This window comes from Lolium rigidum, chromosome 1 (assembly GCF_022539505.1).
Source record: "Lolium rigidum isolate FL_2022 chromosome 1, APGP_CSIRO_Lrig_0.1, whole genome shotgun sequence".
Lineage (NCBI taxonomy): Eukaryota > Viridiplantae > Streptophyta > Magnoliopsida > Poales > Poaceae > Lolium > Lolium rigidum.
Genome location: NC_061508.1, coordinates 103,288,119 through 103,307,075, shown reverse-complemented (window position 1 = coordinate 103,307,075; position 18,957 = coordinate 103,288,119).

Genomic DNA, 18,957 nt, shown 5'->3' with positions numbered 1-18,957 from the left:
CATTCCGAGATTCAGGAACACCAATCGGCTTAAGGTCAGGAAGAAAGTCAACACAAAACTCAATGACCTCCTCCGTTCCGTAGCCCTTTGAGATACTTCCTTCCGGCCTAGCTCGGTTATGAACATATTTCATTAAGACTCCCATGAACCTCTAATCTCTTCAACTAGGTGAACGAGGAGGTGCGTCATAATATTGAAGAAGGATGGTGGGAACAACAACTCGAAGCTGACAAGACATTCGACCACATCTTCCCCGCAATCCGACAAAAGTTTACGGATCCATTATCTTCTGAGAAATTGCGTTGAGGAATGCACATATCTTCACAATGGCTAGTCGCACATTTTCTGGTAGAAGTCCCCTCAATGCAACCGGAAGCAATTGTGTCATAAGCACGTGACAGTCATGGGACTTCAGGTTTTGGAATTTTTTCTCCTTCATATTTACTATCCCCTTTATATTCGACGAGAAACCAGACGGAACCTTGATACTGAATAGGGCTTCAAAAAAGATCTCCTTCTCTTGTTTGGTAAGAGCGTAGTCGGCGGGCCCTACAAACTGCCCCTGGATGTTTGCCGTTTCGTCCTTTATGAAGTTCCCGGTCCTCCCGTGCTTCCGGTGTATCTTTTGTCTTTCCATACACGCCCGTGAAAACCTAGAATATTCACACAAAGATTCTTGGTCGGTGCATCACGTCGATTGCGGAGCGGACTTCCGGGACTTTCCGGTATTCTAGCTCCCAAAAAATAGATTTCTTCTTCCACATGGGCGCGTGTCCGTCGGCGTCTTTCGGAACAGTGTCGACTCGCCTCGGACCCTTTCCAAAGATAACATTTAAATCCTTGACCATGTCAAATATATCAGCACCACTACGGGGATAGGCTTCGGACGGCGGTCCGCCTCGCCATCGAAATGCTTTCCTTTTTTCCTTAAGGGATGCTTGCGCGGAAGGTAACGACGATTGAACGGGTACACAACTTTTCTCGCTTTTTCCCAAATATTTACTTTCGACTCTCATCTAAACAGTGTGTGCATGCATTGTATCCTTTGTTCGTCCGTCCCGAAATGTTACCGAGAGCAAAGCCAATCATTGATGGTTACGAATAGCAACCCTCGTAGGTCAAATTCTTGCTCGGTGTGCTCATCCCACACACGTACACCTGGTTTGGCCCACAACTCCAAAAGTTCATCGACTAATGGCCTTAGGTACACATCAATGTCGTTGCCCGGTTGCTTTGGGCCTTGGATAAGCACTCGGCATCATAATGAACTTCCTCTTCATGCACAACCAAGGAGGAAGGTTGTAGATACATAGAGTCACGGGCCGGGTGCCGTGATCGCAGCTACTGCTCCCCAAAAGGATTCATGCCATCCGTACTTAGACCAAAGTATAAGTTCCTTGCCTCAGCCGCAAAATCCGGGAACTCTCTCCCGATGTTTCTCCACTCGCCGACCATCGGCGGGGTGCCTCAACATCGCGTCTTTCTTACGTTCTTCCATGTGCCATCGCAACAACCGGGCATGCTCTTTGTTTCTGAACAAACGTTTCAACCGTGGTATTATTGGAGCATACCACATCACCTTCGCAGGAACCCTCTTCCTGGGTGGCTCGCCCTCAACATCACCAGGGTCATCTTTTCTCGATCTTATACCGCAATGCACCACATATCGGACATTTATTCAAATTCTCGTACTTCTCACCGCTGTAGAGGATACAAGTCATTAATGCATGCATGTATCTTCCGCACATCTAATCCTAGAGGGCAGATAAGCTTCTTTGCTTCATATGTACTCGACGGGCAACTCATTATTTCTTGGAAACAGCTTTCTTTAATATTATCATCAATTTCTCAAATCCCGAGTCGACTACACCGACCTCTGCCTTCCATTTCAGCAATTCCAATATGCTACCCAGACTTTCTATGCCCATCTTCACAACCTGGGTACAACAATTTGTGGTGGTCCTCTAACATCTTGTCGAACCGCAACCTCTCCTTATCCGTGCCACGAGTCTCTTCTTGCATCGGAAATGGCCCGACGAAGATCATCGTCAACGGGATCATCCGATGCCTCGTTCTTCACCTCCTTCTTCTTCATTGTCGTCCATTGCGGTATCAAAGCATTCGAGAGAACATAGATCGGTACTGGTCATCATTATCTTCTTCCTCATCGCCGTCTTCCATCATAACCCCTTCTTCTCCGTGCTTGGTCCAAACATTATAGCCGGACATGAATCCAAACCGAGCGTGTGGCTCTTAATGTCTCTTGAGCAAGAGTAATCCTTCTCGTTCTTACATTTTAGACATGGACAGCACATAAAACCTTGCTTCGACTTGTTGGCCTCGGCCACAAGCGTGAAAGAATTCACGCCCTCTCGAAAGCGGGAGCACATCGGTTACCGTACATCCATGGATGACTCATCTGCATCATAAGTACAATTATATATGTGTATCAGATGCAATCACCTTGCTAAAATTAGTATTGTACGGACTATGCATATATATATAGTCGAGAAAATAGTTGCTAACCTTTTAGGATCAAAAAGAGGAGAAATCTTATCAAATAAAACCAAGTGGCATCCCTCTCACAAGCATTCCATCAAACACCTCTTGTGCACATGTAGAAAATGAGCTAGCATACACCTCCACCTTCACCACCAAGGAAAATATGAGGTGGGGGGTGGGGTGGCTGCTTCTATATATAGGCATGGCCCTATTGTCGCGGGCCGTATTACGACCCGCGACAAAAGGGGTGCCGTCAGAGGCGCCGGCCCTCGGCCCCTTTTGTCGCGGGTCGTAATACGGCCCGCGACAAAAGGCCGCGACAAAAGGCCCTGACGGCTCCACATGGTTTCGGGGCGACGTGGTCAGGCCATTTGTCGCGGGTGCAGGTGCGCCCGCGACAAAAGGCTCCCACGGAAGCCCTGTTTTCCACTAGTGTCTTCAAAGATTTAAGTTTTATTTCTTTTGCTTGTAATGATGTTCTTAGGGCTGGCTTCGGATAGTATATTGTGTCTATTCGAAAAAAAGCGTTGAACCGTGTTTCTGGTCAACCAATTGCATGAGATGCGTGGACGTGAAAAACTCGGCGAGAAGATTCGAAAATGAGAACGATAATCCACGGCTCAAGTCGCGAACCGTGGTGATCAATTCCCATACGGCTGAGTCACTGCCTCATCACAGGCTCGTTGCGACTCACGCGCTCGCTGAGCCTAGATTTTCCGCGGAAAGAAGAGGATTGTGGACCAAAGGGTAGAGATTAACGTTGTTTTTCTGCTCTATCTCTCTTTGAGCAGTGCGGCGCCTCTGTCTCTCTCTTCGGTAACCGCTCTTTGTTTCTAGTTGTTTGCTTTATTGGGACCAATTGATCCTTTTCCTTCCTTCTCTCGCAGGTCGCAACAGTCGCTTGATTGGTGGCGGCATGATGAAAATTCTGGCGAGATTCAGACTCTCGGAGAGACGTTGTGAGTTCATGACCACCGCTGTTTGCCCGTGTTATTCACTTGAGCGTTTTTTTGTTGTTGAGAAAACAGGCGGTTTATTGATTAATTTGCAAAAGTACAAAGAGTTAGCTGGATACTATCCGGAACAGAGTGGAAAACACAAGTAGAATCAGGTAACAAGCTTGACTTAGCTAAGATATGCGCCACCTCATTCAGATTTCTCTTCAGGAGAAGCGCTACACCAAAACCTTGATATCAGCCACCAAAGTAACAGCATAAGCAGTCGGCTGTGCTACTGTGATTCGGCCGGTCGCGGCGTGTATGCTATAGGACAATTTACTTTGGGTATATACTAAGGACGTACAGAACTTTTATGTCACAATTTACTTTTACGCGAGAAAATAATTAAGGTGCACTACTCATTAATCGAAGTTACCCATGCTATACATATACATATGTATATCCTCGCTACGGAGAAATGCCGTAATGGCAGCGGCATGCAAAGGTTGCGCCATCACGTGACGGACACGCATGGGTTCGCCGTCACATCATCGTCAGCTGAAATCGCATTAGGGCATCTCCAGCGGCGCGACGCATTTCGGACGTCGAAACGGACGCGTCGTGTCCGTTTGCGTCGGCCGAAATGGTCGAAATCGTCCGGGCGTCCGTTTGCGTCGGGGGTGGCTCCAGCGGCGCGACGCATAATTTTTTTTTTCATTCATGCAACCATAATTTACATAAAAAATAAAAGTTGCTGCTGCCTACTGGTCGTCGTCGCTGGCGAGGTTAATGAACTCCGGCGTCGGGCATGGAAGCTCGTACGCCGGCGGTGGAGGAGGTACCGCCGCATGGGCAGGAGGCTGTGGCCAGGGATCCCACGCCGGAGCAGCGAGGGCGGAGCGCGGTCGTTGGAACGCGTCGGCGTAGCCGGAGGAGTCGCCGGCCTCCCCTGCGCGAGCGCTGACTCCCGCAGCTGGATTGCGAGCCCGTCCCACAAAGCGAGCTCCTTGAGCTCGTCCTGCGCGCTGTTGGCCAGTGCCATGGCAATGGCCTCATCCTCGGAAAGGTCCGGCGGCTGGGTCTCCGGATCCCACGCCGGCCCGCCGGCGTCGTGGTCGTAGTCGACCATGTCGACGTCCTCGTCCGTGTCCTCCTCGTCGTCCGCGTCCTCCTCGTCGTTCTCTTCTTCTTCTGCGGCGATCTCTCGTTCGAAGAAGTCGACGTCGCCGAGGTAGCCAGCGCGGCGGCGCGCGTCGAACTCCCACGTCCCGAATGAAATCCAGTTGTAGGAGTTCAACGCGTACGCCTCATCCTCCCGCAGATCCGGCGGCAAGATCGCTCGGCGGCGGCGCACCTCGTCCCGCCGCTCTCGGCCCTCGCGCGGCACGGGGGGGACCGGCACGCGCCGCGAGTTCAGGTACCAGCCCCCTCCCGGCAAGTTCGCGTCCGGCCATGGCACAAGCTGGTTTTCCTCCCATAGCTGCCGCGCGAGCTCAACTCGGACGTACCGGCCAACCCTTGCCTTCTTGCCGGAACGCGAGCCGCTTGCCTCCTGGTCGTTCTTCGTCTTGCGGAACGGCCAGCATTTCTTTCCCATGGCGTCGGTGGGGTGGATACTGTGGGATTTGGCAATGGTTTGGTCGTCGAAATGGACGCCGCAGCGTCCATTTAAAAGGCTCCGACGCCATATCGCCTTCAATGGCCTGCCGAGGCAACGTCCACTGGCTGCGCACGCTCGCGGAAGCCGAGGCACGCCATTAACGCGGCCCTGCGAAGGCTGCAGCGCGCCGCCCGGAAGTAATGGCCGAAGACGAAGCTGCTGTGCCGCTCGCGAGCGGGCCCGTGCGAGGACCGAGCGGACACTTTGCGCGTCCGCGCAGCGTCGCCCGCCCGTACGCAAACCTGCCGCATATTTGGGCCAGGTTTGCGTCTCGCGGACGGCCCGGTCACTTTGCGTCGCGCCGCTGGAGGTGGTGCACGACGCATTTTCGGTCACGGCGGACACAAACGGTCGCTCAGCGTCCGTTTGCGTCGCGCCGCTGGAGACGACGCAAATGGTCGCTGAGCGACCGTTTTCGTCCGCCGTGACCGGAAATGCGTCTGGGCCCTGCTCCAGCGGGGCGACGCAAGTGATCGTGCCTGTCGGCGAGACGCAAACCTGGCCCAAATATGCGCCAGGTTTGCGCCTCCGCTGACGCTCGGCGGTCGCGGAAAATGTCCGCGCTAGGTACATCCGGCCCGGCTCGGCAGTGACTAGATAAGCAAAATATTTTTTCATTACTATTGATTGGCCAAAAGGACCATCTTTACAGTAGATGGTTAGTCGAGTTAACCTAAAACTACAACGGCCGTACCTACTGCCGTCGCGCGGCCTACACCGGCCTCGGTTACTCGCAGCCGCGCGCCCTACTACCGGCCGCCGGATGGGCCGGCGCCGTCGTCGAAGCGGGAGCGGCTCTGCACCCGCGCGGCGCGCACGGCGGCGAACGGACATCTCGTCCTGCCACAGCGCCGTCACCGTCGCAAAGGCAACCTTCCTAGCCGCCGCCTCCGCCGTCGCCCGGGCCTCCTCCTCTGCCGCCGCCTGGACCGCCGCCGCCCGGGCCTCCTCCTCCGCCGCCGCCGCCGCCTGGATCGCCGACACGTCGGCGACGAAGCGGGCCCTGTCCCTAGCCGCCGCCGCCACAGCTTCGTCCCTGGCGGCGATGGCGACCTCCAGCTCCCGGTTCTCCCGCTCGACCCGCGGGGAGAACGGCCCCTACGCCGGAGCGAGTCCAGGTCGGAGCACATTAACCCCTAGCCATGGCCGTCGCATAGCTGGCGGCTTCCTCCTCCGCCACCAAAGCCCGGCGGCGTCGGGGCGTCCCCCGCCGTGGACTCGAAGGACGCGAGCGTAACCCGCCGCTCACCGGCGCACTCGGCGTGCCCGGGCACGGGGGTCGTCGTCCGCGATGTCGTGGATGACGGCGTCGGCCGGAGGGGCCGCGAGGGCCGCCCGCGCCTCCGCGAGCTCGGCCCCCGGCGGCCGGCGAGATCGGCCATGGCGTTGGCGATCTCCGCCCTGGTCGCCGCGAGGCGCCCTTCCGCGCGCTCTGCCGCCTCCGCCTCCACCTCCGCGACCTCCGCCCCCGCCTCCGCGACCTCCGGGTCCAGCCTGCTGGGCTCTCAACGCCGGCGGCAGCTACCTCGTCCTCCTCCTCCTCCGGTGGAGCTGGCGGCAAATGTCAACAACTTGCTCCCAACTCATGTGGTCCGCCATGGATGGATGGTAGTGTGAGGTGTGCCCGTCGCACCCGGCGGTGTCCACCGTATATAGCCACGGCGGGGCGGGAAACGGCGTTGGCGCGCAGGGCGTTTCCCGCGCGCGAAACGCCGGCGAAACTTGCGAATGTATTGGGCGCGCGCGGGAACGATCGTCGTCGCGCGGGAACAAGCGATCGCCGGCGGCAGTCCTCGACGGGACGTAAAACGCCATTAGCGACCTTGACGCTGTCCCTGGATAAAATATGCGTCCGCACCGCTGGAGCTACCCCCGACGCAAACGGTCGCCCTGGGCCACAACGCGTCCGCGGGCCGACGCAAACGGACATTTCGGACATCCGAAATGCGTCGGGCATCTCCAGCGGCGCGACGCAAACGGTCGTTCAGTGACCGTTTGCGTCCGCTTTGGTCGTAAATGCGTCTGGCACCCTCTCCAGCGGACGACGCAAAGTGACCAGGCCGTCCGCGGAGACGCAAACCTGGCCCAAATATGCGGCAGGTTTGCGTTTCGGCGGACGCTGCGCGGACGCGCAAAGTGTCCGTTGCGGTCTCCACCGGGCCCGCCCGGCGGCGAGCCCGCATGGAGGGCGTCGCTTCCGCGGCCATCGCTTCCGCGGTCAGCGCTTCCGCGTCCGCGCCGCCATGAATGCCGCAGCCTTCCCGTTCGCGCGTGCACCGGCGGGCGGCGGCCGGGCTTCGCGCCGCCTTCAATGGCATCGTATCCCGTGCGCGGCCGCCCTTAAAAGTCCGAGCGGCCGCGTTGCTCCTTCGCCCACAGCTCCACTCGCACCACAACCGCCGCCGCGCCATGGGGAAGAAGAACGACTTCGAGGCCTCCGGCAGCGGCAGCAAGAAGGTGCCGCTCCCCGTCACGGCGGGGAGGCTCATGCACGGCAGATGGGTGCCGTGCGACGCCCGGGTCCGGCGTGCGCCTGCTCGGCGGCCGGCGGCTCAGCCGCCGCCGCCGGTGCCCATCCCTCCGCACTCGCGCGCGAGCCCGAGCGGACCAAGGAGATCCGGCGCAGAGGCGATATCTCGCCGGAGGACCTCCGCGCCGATCCGGCGTACGCCATCGACTCGGAGAGTTGGCGTACGTACCCGTCCACCGGAGACGGACAGCGACGACGGGCTGGCTTCATGGGCGACAGGGATTATCCCTTCGGCCCTGCACCGCCGGCTCGTCGTCAGCAGGCGCCGACGCGTCGTCAGCAGGCGCCGACGCGACGTGAGCAGCCGCAGCACAACGACCGCGAGGACGAGGACGACGACGACGAAGCCTACGCCGTCTACGACGACGGCGACAACTACATCTAGGCGCTCGCGTACCATAGCGAGGAGGTGAAGGACGACAGCGACGACTACGTCGGCCTCGTCTTCCACGAATGGCAGCAGGCCATGGCGGAGGGCCGGAACTTCGAGTTCCCGGACAACATGACGGACGACGAGATGGCCAAGCTCGGCCTCCTTGTCTCCGAGTACGACGCGCCGGCAGCGCCGCCGTTGCCCCGCTACGCCACCGCCGTCATGCCGCCCGGCTCCGTCCGCCGATGAAGCCCTTCGACAGGCGCTCCGGACTCGGCGGCGCTCCTCCAACGCCGCCACAGCCCTTGGGTGCCTCTCCCACCGCCGCCACAGCCTTATGTCCGGGCGCCTCCCCCACCGCCACCACGGCCTTATGGCTGGGCTCCTCATCCGCCGCCACGCCCGCAGCCTCCTCAACCTCGAGCACCGCCATCGCGCCCGGCGTACGCTCCCCGGATGGCTACCGGCCGTGGGACGTACCGGAGATCATCTTGCTCGACAGCCGACGAGGAGCAGCACGGCGACGATGCGCAACAGTAGGCGTTTTAGGTTTTTTTTTTATGTTTTCAAGTATGTAAGTTATGTTTCAGTTTTGGTAAATTATGTTTCAGTTCAAAAAAATGATTCGTCCTAACAAAAAATGCGTCGTGCCGCTGGAGCCACCCCCGACGCAAACGGACGCCGGTCGTTTTCGACCAAAAAGGCCGACGCAAACGGACGCGCGCGGACGCTAAAATGATCCGTGGTTCTAGAGTTCCGGTCGGGCAAATCGCATGATCGAGCCTCTGCGCCCCACCATGCCCGTAGAGAGTGGAGACTGGAGAAGCAGAATTCGTCGCCACCTCGAGCCCCTCCGTGTCGATCGCCGCTAACAGTCAACAGCACGCGGCCAAGGTACGTGAGGGCCGGCGTGGCATGGGCACGTGGGTCGATGGATCTCTCGCGCGTAGTACATCACTGCCCCTCTTCTCTAGCTATGAAGAATTGAAGATACTACACGCCTGCTAGATTCTATACCAGGCGCTGCGGCTGCGTGACCTCGCCTCATTTGGAGGCCGGCCGCCCGTGCCCACCGTGCCCCGGTGGCGGCGCGAGGCTGCAATCTGCATGCAGGTTGGGGATTCGGCTACCGGTTAGCGATCGACCTTCAGGGTGCGCAGGGCTGAGGGGCTCAGAGATCGCAGTCGCCAGGGATACGATACGGCTCAGGATAACGTATCCGTAGCCTTGGCCTCATACGTACAGTCAGTCAGTCACACAGTACTACATGTCAGTATACCACTAGCTCGAAAATAGGGTACGCTGTGTGGTACTCCTAGCAACTATGAGTAGCAAATTAGCAATAACGGATTGAAGAAGAAGAAGAAGAAGAAGAAGAAGAAGAAGAAGCAAAAAGATTTTTTAAATCTCTTGATCGGTTCCTGCTATTTTGCACGACACGCAGGTTTGAGTTGGCACGAGATGGGAGACCAGCATAGCAGTGGCACTTGTGGATCGCTATCAGAACGCTAAGGGCATCTCCAACTGGGCGACCCAAATCACGCCCGCGCGTTCGGATGGGTTGAACCGGACAAAAACCCCATCTAACGGGGGCATCCATACCCAAAAAGCCATCAATTATTGTCCGAGTCGACCCAAAACTGACGCAAATTTGGGAAGCTTTTGCGCGGCCATGGACACACGCGCGTGTCCTCGCGTGTCCCTTTCTATCCGTGTGTGTCCGGATGAACCCCACTTGCAGCCAGACATCCATGTGCCTTCTCTCTCCTCCTCCTCTCTCTCCTCTATCTTCAGCCACGAGCTCTCCTCCGGCGATCCCTCCGGCCAGGAGCCCCCTCCGCGCTGCCCCTCTCCTCCATTTCCGTCGCCGCCCGTGCCAGTCGCCCGCACCGCCCACGGCCGCCGCGACGTCCTCGCCTCGCCGTTCGCGACGGCCGCGCCGCCCTTGCCCGCGACGGCCTCGACCCGGCGCGCTCCTGCCCGCCGCCGCGCGACACGCTGCTCCAGGCACTACGCCGGCTGCACGCGGCGCAGATGGGAAAGGGCTGCGCGTCCTGGGCGCGCTGCTGGCCGACGAGGCGCTGCGGCGGGACCCGAACATGGAGGACGCGTAGGGGCGCACGGCAAGGGCTCCGGCCACACGCGCAAGGACGATGCACTTCGCGGCGGGCGACGTGGGCCACGCGGAGCGCGCCAGCGGTGGACTGACGCCGCTGCACATCGCGGCGGGGTACGGCCGCGCGACGGGCATGCGCGCGCTGCTGGAGCTGGGCGCCGACGCGGAGGCCCCCAACGGGAAGGTCCGGACGCCAGTAACCTGGAGATGGGGAGAGGTTCCCCTCCCGCTCCCTGTCCACGTCTTCCGCTCGTGGTGCTCGTCCTACTCGCCGCGCTGCCTCCCCTGGCGGCCGGGGTCTTCAACGCGCAGGGCTTCAGCGTGGCCTAAAATAGACGTCCATTTGGATCGTACGGTTGGAGATGCCCTAAATCCCTAAGCTAGCTGCTGGATCGGAGTAGCAGCAGGTCCAAGGTTGTGAACTTCTCAATCAGGCCACTGATCCTAGCCTAGCCTAATATGGTAAGGTAGCTAGGGAACAACGTACGGAGTACACGCGTATGTACAGTGACTTTGGCGATTGCCGAAAGGTGCGGAAGATCACACGCACGGTACGTGCCCCCGGAAAGAATCGAGTCCGTCCATTTTTGTTCGTCGGCCGGCATGCCCACACGAAAGCACGTAGAGCTCCATAGGATGAAGAAATTTCGTGCGGGTTTACCGAGCGGCCGTCCATCATACCTTTCAGACCCATCAGATCAACCGGACGAAACAAATTCCGCCCTGCGACAGTTTCATTCTAGGCATCTGCCGTTTTTCAAACCTGTGGCTTTTGGGGCGGAGATGGAGACGGACGTACTCGGCCAATTGGAAATCTCCCAACAAGACGGGTGTCGGGACTCGGGACTGCACTCGAGAGCCATCGTTCTCGATCTTACTACTGGCGGTGCGCGCGCCCGGGAATCTACGTGTGGTTGGAGTAACCACATGATCATTGCGTGCATGCATCTTTCTTCCGCCATCATCCCGCAATAACAGCGTCATGAACTGTTCCTCGAAAAAGGTTTTCGCACCGCTTTATAAATAAAGCAATCACACCATACAACAGTTCAAGCAAATAAAAGAAAAACGTTGGAGCAACAACACAAACATGCCCAACATAAGGAAAAGATACAAAGGAAGTCAGCGGCGCATCGACAAAACGATAGCACCCCTCAACCATAGCACCCTCCAGATTTGTCCCACCACGCGGCAAACACCCCGGAACACCAAGTACCAAGGCAGCACCTTCAAGAAGGAATGCGACGTCGATACGACGCTGCTGCCCGGACCAAAATGGTCCTAGGGTTTCCACCGGTACTTGGGGAGGAATGGAGATGGGGTATCCTCAACGCCCTTCAAGAAGGAGTGGCGACACCCACAGGCGCCGCCGCGTCGGTGCCGGACGAACCAGGCAAGGATTTCTCCCGAACCCCATATCCGTAATCCCCCGAAGATCCGTGGCATTGACGCCCAGCGAGGTCCAAGTGTAAAGGTGGTAGGCACTACGGCCACATGCCGATGGAGAAGACAAACGCACACCGACGCGCAAAGCTCGGGCCTTTTAGGCCCGTAAAGCACCTCTAGATCGAGGCCCGCCTGGCCCAGATCTGGCCCACACGCTCACGACATCCGCCGCCTCCGTCTCGCCGTCGCCGGCAGCCCCGCACCGACACACACCGCACACAGGGTCCTCGCCACCACCATTCCCACCACCCACCAGCATGTGACGTCATGGTCCCAGAGCCAACATCACCGTCAATCCGTGGCCAAGGCCGCCTGGGAGGCATGTGGCGTTGCCGCCGGCAGATCCGGGCCCGCCTGGCCCAGATCCAGCCCGCAGAGAGCACCCCGTAGAAGCGCAGCACGCTGCCTACCTCCAAGACACCCGACCCGTCGCCAGGACCTCCCCTCCTCCCTCCGCAGAAGAGAGGTCGAGCAACCAGCCACCGCGGCGCCGCCTCCACCTACCACTGCAGAGGCGGCCGACCGCCGCCCGCGCCACCCCCGGCCCACGCCGCCCAAAGCCGCCGAAGCCTTCGACCATCCAGACGCGCACCACCATCCCACTGCCCGGCCCGAGCGCCGTCACGCCATGGCGCCCGACGGGAACGCCACGCTCAAGCCGGGGAAGGGCTCCCCCGCGTCCACCCTTCCGCGCAGAGGACGAGAAGGCCTGGCGGTGGGGCTTTGCCCGGCTGCGCCCTCTGGCAACGGCGGGGGAGGAGGGGATGGGGAGGGGCTGCGGCGGGCGGGATCTAGGGTTTCCCCCTGGTCGCCACGCGGGGCCGACAAGGGAGGAGGAGCAGGGGGAGTCCGCCATGAACTGTTCGCCGTTTGCAACCCTTTCCTCCAAGGGCACCTGGAGCAGGTTAACTAAAAACGGACATTAAAAGTGTTCGTCTGGGTCCGTTTGGATCGAGCGCTGAAACTAAATTGCCTTCCATGATATGATTGATTGTTTGCATCAGTTAGCCCTAGCGGTATGACGTAAAATAATTTATTAATAGAAAGTAGTTTACATAGTGTCAAAAAAAACAACACTAGAAATGAAACCCTATCCTAGCGGTGCGCCTCCACGGCCGCCTACTCCTGGTCGTCGTCCTCAATGACGACCACGACTAGAGGCGCCCACAGATATGGCCGATAGAGAGTGCCAAGTTGGCCGACAGCAGAGGCATTGGCATAGAAGGAGGTGGTGGCGGCGTACACACGAGCGGAGGCGGTGGAACATGTGTGTGCTCGCGCATTGGCGTGACCAAAGGAGGCACCGGCGCACCCCAGAGCCAGGACAGCCTCGCGCAGGTGGATGGTGAGGTTTTTTCCACCGGCCGAGCTCCTTCAGCTTACTCTGGGCGACGGCTAGCTCGAATGCCTCGTCCTCCATGAGGTCGGGTGGTTGGATCTCCGGGTTCACCACCTCGTCTGTAGCAGCGCCCTTGACGGAGAGGACATCTCCCTGGCTGCCGTCCTCCTCATCGTCGTGGCCTTCGTATTTGTCCTCCTTGTCGTTGGTCATGCCAACTTTAAGCTTGCGATTGAAGAAGTCCACAATGGCTCACTCTGACCCAGTGAAGCTATGTCACTATGATGATTCATCAAAGGGGCCTATGACCAATTTGGAGATCTAGAACAACATGCATATTCACTATGAGATGTTGGCAATTATCTTTTACGCCTGTTGCAGAATAATTAGCAAATAAGATAAATAAATATTATTACATCTTGTACTATTGTATGAACAGACCTAGACACTTACACGACAATGGTTATTGCCACATTTTTTTACGAAAAGGGGAACCTAGCCCTAACGTTGGCATCAACCAATACATACAACCTTTTATTGCAGGGTTTTGGAGTGTTCAAGAGAAAGTTTAACTCATACATGTGATGTATGAGGAGCCATTCTGCTAACTGTTGTTGCTAAGTGCTGTTTTATTTTTGCACACAAGAAGGACCGTTGAGAGGGTGAGTGTCCCTTAGCTGTTATCTTTCTGAAAACAGGGATTTAGGTTTAACGTGATCAAATTTAAGTTATTGTACATCAAGTTAAAAGAGTCTTGATACAAGCTTTCGAGGGAGTATCACAAATTCCCTTGTAATAACAAAGGAAAATAGCTACTCCCATGTCGGGCTAAAACGTGTGGAAGTAAAACTAAAATCGTTTAAATTTCAGTAATAACTTATACAAATTTCGGTAAATACTGGTCCGTATTGTTTTAGAACCGTGGGTATGAGAATAGCTAGTTGTCGGCGAGATCCGTGAAATTTCTAACGAGCTTTTCTTAGTGAGTGCAACGGTTTGCTTAAGCATGTGATGGTCTTTAGTTTACCACGACGTGAGTGCAACGGTTTGCTTAAGCATGTGATGGTCTTTAGTTTACCACGACGCACCCACCACCGGTACGGACGGTCGAGAGATTCTAGTCTATTCGATCGGCCCAGTGATATTTCGACGATAAGAATGTGGTAAAAAGTATGGATAGAGCAAACACCACGACGTGCAGGGCAGAACTGCTACCCTTTACCCTTCCGATCGCAACTTGTCTACAAAAAGATGAGTCGTGCAGGCAAGTGCTGGTCTGCCGCTTTGCTCGTGCAACTTAACTCCTTTGTCAGTGCTCCTGATGAGCTTTGCTTAATCATGGCGCAATACATGCAAACTAAGCCTTGACTGGACTGGACTAGGGCAGACAACGATAACCAACGAAGCAAAAGCAATCAAGCTAGCAGCTAATCAAGGCTGAGCTTAATATCGGACCAAGAAGATTATACATGATGGCGATGGAAAGGCTCTACCTTGCCACCGAAAAGGACAGCAGCGAGATACCTTTGTGTCGCCTCGTGTACGTCACCTACTATAAGGCCTTTCACAATAAGTTGGCTCTTAATACAGTATTATAGGCAGTGGTGTTTCTTAAGATACAATTACTTTAATGTATTGTTTCTTAGTGTTGTATCTAAATAATGAGTTTGAACTCATGCATACATGCAATTGGGCTACTAAGGCCATTCCAAAGGGCGATCTAAATGGAGGCGCCCGCGTGTCCGATTACGTTCGTTTGGGTGGCGCGCGGAAATGTGGATAGTGGCCGACGTCCGCCCGGCAGTTTGGGTCGCGCTCTGCACCCAACACTGCGACCACCCATTTGCGAACGCGGCCAAGATATGCTCTATTTCTTTGGAAAATAGGCCATTTAGCCATAATAAATAACATATAAAAAACATAGACTAATGTCAAACAAAATGTAGCATGAGCACGAAACGAAATGTGAGACCGTTTGAATAAGGAACAAATATAAAAATTATAAATTGAGATTGCCAACTCAATTTGTGCGGTCTAGGATCTCCTTCCGTCTTTTCTCGAACCAAGCTCTCTTCACCTCGTTCATGACGGTCATGTCGGCGGTCATGATCATGTGTTCCTCGGCTTGGCGTTTCAACTCAACTTCTTTCTCCTTCAGCTCCACCTCTTTGGCCATTGATGCCGCAATGACCTCCAATTCTTTTATCTTTGAGCTCCACTTTCCTAGCCCTCGTCTTGGCATTGGCCTCATCAATGTCAAGCTTCCTCTTTTGAATATCATAGTAGTTCTTCATGGCCTATTCCTTCCCGACGCTTCCTCTCTTCCCTCTTGTCCGTGGACACCTCTTTTTCAACATACAAGTTCTTCTAGGTGGCGACCAAATGCATGGCAGAAGCATCACACTTCATGTCCGCCTTGGTTGCCTTGTGGCCTCTTGGACGGCTTGCACAAGAAGTGGAGCTATCGCAAGGCTGGAAACCATCAAGGTCAATGAGGGTGGTATCTTTGGCAGTCTTGCTGCCAATCAAGCTCGCCATGTACGCCTCGTATCCCTCGTCAAACTTTGGGGGTGCCCCGGAGATCCTTCCAACAATGAGAGAAGGCAAAATTCCTTACGTCATTCACCGTTTTGAAGTAATCCAAAGCTTGCCACACCTAGAGTAAAATGGGACATACAATGGCAAATGTATGTGCAAACAACGAAAGAACAAGTTGAGGTTGAGAACCATACCAAGTCCTTGACGTCGATGCCGCTAACGGGCACCCGCTTCACGTGATCATACGCCGCATGGCACTTGTTGCATTTCGCTTGAATTGTTCCCCACCTCTTTTGGAGGGAGCATTCATTGCAGTCACTATCAAATCGGTGCTCCTCGTACCGACGGTGCTCATGGAAGTAGTCATGGATCCGGCGCCAGAATGCGCCCCCTTCCGCTCGGCACCTTTTAGTGGATCTTGCCCAATGGCCAAGCGCCCCTCGACGGGCATTTCGTCCTCCAGCTCCGTGTAGTTGCTTCGCCGCCGCCGCGGGCTACGCGACCACCGGAACGTTCGGGGCCTCCTCCACGACAGGATCGACAACGGCGGCGAGCTCGGCCTCGTCTCCGATGGTGGCGCGCGTCGGCTTCGTCGACCATCCTGGGGGACTGGAGTGGAGTAGATGTGGTTTGGGAGGCAGACACGCGGAGGGCAAGGGGAGGACGCGAGAGGCCAGCCCTCGGTGTTCGCGGCCACACAAATCTGGCTCAGATTTGGGCTAGCTTTGGATCGTCCCAGACGCCACGACCATCCTTTTTTTGGGATATTTTGTCCGGTTCAACCCATCCAGACGCGCAGGATCGGGATGGGTCGCCCCCTTGGAGATGGCCTAATGCCTTTACCTATGGTCGCACACCACTCTCTTTTATCAATAAATAGGGTGTCACATACCGCCAGAAAAACGAAAAAGAGAAAGAAGTCTCGTTAATCTATTCATGCTCGTTCCAAGTTCGAAGTACCTTTTCTTTTGGCCAAAGAAAAACCCGCGGGCAGCGTTTTGGCACTCAGGTGTAGATACTCCTAATATCTGGACCGCATAAGATAGCATGTGGATCTGTGTCTGGCTTATTTTTGTTCAGATACAGGAATGCAGAAAGTGATGTATTGATGGCAGTGTATTGATTTACTGCCTACCTACGGGAGGAGTAACTGACGGCCGTTGGAAGATCAGGTATGTGTACCAGTGGTCCAGGAAATGTTTTTCACGGTACAGAATGCCGACACGGCACACTTCTGCGTATCCCTCTGGCGATTACATTTGGTGTATCGCATGCAGCATGCACGCATTCTATATCGATTTTGCCGGCATGCACTCCTGTATATGAATGCATTGCACCTGGATTGTCGTGGTGGACGCCTCGCCTGCACGTAGTACTTATGACGGATTACCTTCAAGCCTTCAAGGATCAGCCACTCGATCCATCGTCGGGCATCGAACACTTCCAGCAGTGAGCCGCGACCACGAGGGCAAGGCTGCAATACCCGGTGGGCCTGTTGAATAAGCTTCTTTTTTGTTGCGAAATGCCTCTTGAATAAGCTAGTAGCTGCTTAGGTGTTGTTACGTGTAGGGTTTATTCAGTTTTGATAGTTAGGGGTATATGGTTGTTTTAGTGGGCTATTATCTCGTCAGGTTTTTTGTTTCGCTTTGATCGCGTCATGTGCGACCTAGCGTTGTTTTAGGATCGTCTTGGACTGCGCTCCGGATCGTGGGATGACATGATCTAGTCGGGGGTGTGGCGATCGCCACGACATGCTCTGTATTCACGTTAAATAAGAGAGAAAGACAGAAAACAGTGAAGGTTAACGCTGCACAAAAACTCTCTCAAGTTCGTTCTTTCGATCCATCTCTCTTGATCTCAATCTCTGGGGCGACAATTGGTATCAGAGCCGTGAGGGATGTCTAACCCAGCAGCGGTAGACAAGAAGAAGGGGACGCACTTGGAGAGCGGGACGTCGGGCACATCCAAGCCGCCGTCAACGTCGCTGCGTGGCACATCTGCGCCACCAGTCCGTCGTCGAGGTGTGGCGGACAAGAAGGGGACGCACGTGGAGAGCGGGACGTTAGGCACATCCAAGCCGTTGTGAACGTCACCGCGTCGCACATCTGCGCCACTAGTCCGTCGTCGTGGCCATAGCCCTTCGCGGCGTGGCGGAGGTGAAACGGTACTCCGGGAGCGCGTTGTGCGAGAGAGCACCGGCTCCGCGAACTACCCTAACCTCACGCGCTCGAACTACGCGGAGTGGCCGATGGTGATGCGTGTACAGCTGCAGGCGCAACACTTGTGGGGCGTGATCGAGCACGGGACGGATGATGACGGCGATGACCGAGCGGTGCTCGTGGCCCTACTTCGCGTCGTTCCACCAGAGCTGGTGCACACACTCGCTGGCCCTAATGTCGGCCGTTTGCTTGACTCTGTCAAGATCCCAGACGTCATTGACAGTCGGCACGGGATTTGTCCCAAATGCATGGACCATGGTTACCATGCTCATCTTTTAATATTTTCTGCAAGTAAAAAACTAGTTGGACACAAAAGAAAATCTCAAAACACAAAATCAAGAGTAGTTGCACAAGATTTCTTCCACGAACATGATGACATCAACGAAAAATCTGCAAACAAAAAGACGTCATCAGCGCTGCGACCAGCTCCATCGACCACGTCTTATGCTCAAGCACACATAATCGTTGGTTGGCCTCAACGGATTGCTCGAGCATGTAGTTGTTTCAACGAGCAGATGGCCATGTGGGTTCGGGCGTGCGTGCGTTTCTGATCTGAAGTGGTCGAGACACAGGGCCAGCGGGTTCGGGCGACGACATTGGCATCGATTACCGTGCCGGACGCCGGCGTGTACAAGAACGGCATCACTAGTCACAGTGGCGGACCACCATTCCGGCACATTCGCCTTGCATGGTCTTAGAGCATCCCCACTCGTTGGCGCTCCCCACGCCCAAATCCGGCGAAATTTTCGTCCGGATTGGAGGAAGATTTGGCGTGGGGAGGAGTAGTTTCCGGTCGTGTGCTCCCTGGCGGCGTTTTCGGGAAAAAGAGGATGGCTCGGGGAATCCGGACGAAAGAGGAGACACGTGGGCGTGGGCGGTTGGTTTAGCTTCATCCGGAGTCCCGGAGACCCCGGAAACCGAGGATGGCATAGGGAGTCCGGACGAAAATAGGCTCAAATCCGGACCAAAACGAGGAACCGGCTGGACGGGCCGTTGTCGCCGTCCGGATGAAAAAAAGTGGCCGTGGGGGGCTCTGTGGGGAGACGAGTGGAGATGCTCTTACCTTCGTCCTGCTGTGAAGAACGATGCCGGTTCGAAGTAGACAAAGACTGAAAGACATAAAATCCCAGAGCTCGAGCTGCCGGAGCGGACGAACTCGTTGGGTTTGTAGTTTAGACACACCTCCCTGCTCGATCAGATGCCAAAAAAATGGTGTACTAGTTCCGGCCCCCAGACCTCGATTTTGATAGCGGCGGCGCGAGATGGTTTTGTTCTTGTGGAAGAACAGCGAAAGAA